Below are 2,775 nucleotides of genomic sequence, written 5' to 3' on the forward strand. Positions count from 1 at the left end.
TCCAGGTTTAGAATGGAACGGGTCAGTGTGGATTCACCAGGTTTAACATGGGAGGGGGCGGTGGGGATTCTCTAGTCTGTTCATGGGGGCATTCGATGTGAGACTGTTTGCAGGGAGGGTGGGGGTTAATTACATGGGGTTCTGTTCACAGGAGGGGTATATAGATCGGGGATCTGTTCACAGGTGGGGTATATAGATGGGGGTCAGTTCACAGGAGGGGTATATATATGGGGGTCTGTCCACAGGAGGGGTATATAGATGGGGGTCTGTTCCAGGGTATTTAGATGGGTGTCTGTTCACAGGAGGGGTATTAGACGTGGATCTGTTCCTGGGGATATTTAGATGGGAGTCCGTTCACAGGAGGGTATTAGATGAGGGTCTGTTGACAGAGGGATATCAGATAGGGGTCTGTAGACCAGGGGTATTTAGAGAGGGTCCGTTTACAGGGGTATATCAGATCGGGGTCTATAGAGCAGGGGTGTTTAGAAGGGGCTCTGTTCACAGGGGATATCAGATAGGAGTCTGTAGAGGAGGGGTATTTAAATGGGGGTCTGTTCACTGGGGATATCAGATAGGGGTCTGTAGACCAGGGGTATTTAGATGGGGGTCTGTTCACAGGGGGATATCAGATAGGAGTCTGCAGAGCAGGGGTATTTAGATGGGGGTATGTTCACAGGGGGATATCAGATAGGAGTCTGTAGAGCAGGGGTATTTAGATGGGGGTATGTTCACAGGGGGATATCAGATAGGTGTCTGTAGAGCAGGGGTATTTAGATGGGGGTCTGTTCACGGGCACAAAATATGCAGGGCGGAAATATTGCTGTTGGAAATTTGCAGGAGGGGGGTCATCAGGGAAATTTGCTTTGGGGTAATTGGGGAATTTTGCGGGGGCAGGAATAATCTGATAGGGGAATTTTGCTTGGGTGGGAAATTAAATTTAGGGGGGAAAATATGGGGAAGATTGCGGGGGGAATTGCAGGGGGAAAATTGTGTGGGGGAATTGTGGGGGGGATTGCGGGGGTGGGGGAAAGCTGAACAGGGATATAAATTGTGGGGGGATATAATTTGTGTGGGTTATGAATTGGGGGGGTTAGGGTGAGAAAAAAGAAAGAGAAAAAGAAAAAGTAGGAAAGAGAGAGCAAAAGAAAGAGAGAAATGATATAAGGAGAAAGCGAGAAAAAGAAAGATAAACGATATAAAGAGAAAGACAGAAGACAGAAAGAGACAACAAAGAGAGAAAAGATAGAAAGAGGCAAAGAAAGAGAGAAAAAGAAAGAGAAAAGACAGAAAGAGAAAGAGAGAAGATAGAAAGAGACAAAGAAATAGAGAAAATACAGGAAGAGATAAAGGATAGAAAGAGACAGAGAAAAAGAGGAGGGAAAATAATGGAGGGAAAGAACAGAGACAGAAAGCAATTGCAGGCAGCAAAGGGACAGACAGAAAGCCAGTGAGAAAGGCACACAGAGAATCACAGAGAGATTGATAGAGGGAAGGACAGAGAATCACAGAGAGACTGAGAGCGAAGGACAGAGAATCGCAGAGAGATTTAGAGAGGACAGAGAAAGCCATTGAGACAGAAAGACGCACAATCACTCTGAGAGAAACAGAGAGAGAGAGAGAGAGAGAAATACAAAGTGAGGGACAGAGAGAGAGAGAGAGAGATGGAGGAACAAAGAGAGGGAGACAAACAGAGAGCGAGAGAGAAATACAGAGAGAGAAGCACAGAGAGAGAGAAAAACACAAAGAGACAGAGACAGAGATTGAGAAACAGCGAAAGTGAGAGAGAGAACCAGAAAGACAGAAAAAAACAGGGAGAGAGAGAAACACAGTGAAAGAGAAGCAGTGAGAGAGAGAGAAACACAGAGGGAAAGAGAAATTGAGAAAGATTGAGAGAGTTTGGCAGGGAGAGATTGGGAGGGAGAGATTGGGAGGGAGAGATTTGCAGAGATAGAATGAGGGAGACATTGAGAGGGAGAGAACGATTCAGAAGGAGGAAGAAAGGCAAAGAGAGACAATAAAGATGTGATACTTACCATCCCACACAGTCTGCGCACCATCGTTCAACATAAACACCTTCCCTCCATCATCTCGTCCATGGGGTAAAGATCCTGGAGAGGGAGACTGGGGTGGCAATTGGAGAAAAGTGTCAGGACTGGGACAGCGAGAGGGGGATTCAGACTGGACTCTCTCACACACACACGCACTGTAAATCAGCTTGCACTTCAGCTGGGCACAGAGACACAGAGACTGAGACGCAGAAATTCACCTTCACAAACCAGCCACATGGAAAGAAAGAATAGAGGCGGATGTTGTCAAAATATATTCCAGAACCTGTCACTCAAAACAGCCAGTCCAACCAAAATTCAGCTGATCCAACCATCACTCAGCTTCCTCCATCTGGACACTGCCTCCTAGATATGGAACAGTTCAAGATGAGGCTTTGTGTAAACAGGGAATGGGAAAGTAGGGATATTCCATCCATATCCCAAATGGACATTTCAAGACAGAAACCAGTCTGTCTCTCTCTCTCTCCCTCCGCCTAAAACCGCAGTAACAGTGCAGAAAAGCTGCTGTAATTTGAAACCTGGAGGGGCCGGTTTGGATAATGGCCATTAAACACTCATTGTATAAAATGTTTTTTCACTATTCACCTCCAGTTAAAAGAAAGTTCAGAAAATAACTGAAAATATCTCACTGCAGTTACCTTAAAATTCTGGCAAAGAGTTTTTGCTGGAGAGGCCTTTTTGACTGCAGTATAACATAAGAATGCTCACC

This window comes from Heterodontus francisci, unplaced genomic scaffold (assembly GCF_036365525.1).
Source record: "Heterodontus francisci isolate sHetFra1 unplaced genomic scaffold, sHetFra1.hap1 HAP1_SCAFFOLD_603, whole genome shotgun sequence".
Lineage (NCBI taxonomy): Eukaryota > Metazoa > Chordata > Chondrichthyes > Heterodontiformes > Heterodontidae > Heterodontus > Heterodontus francisci.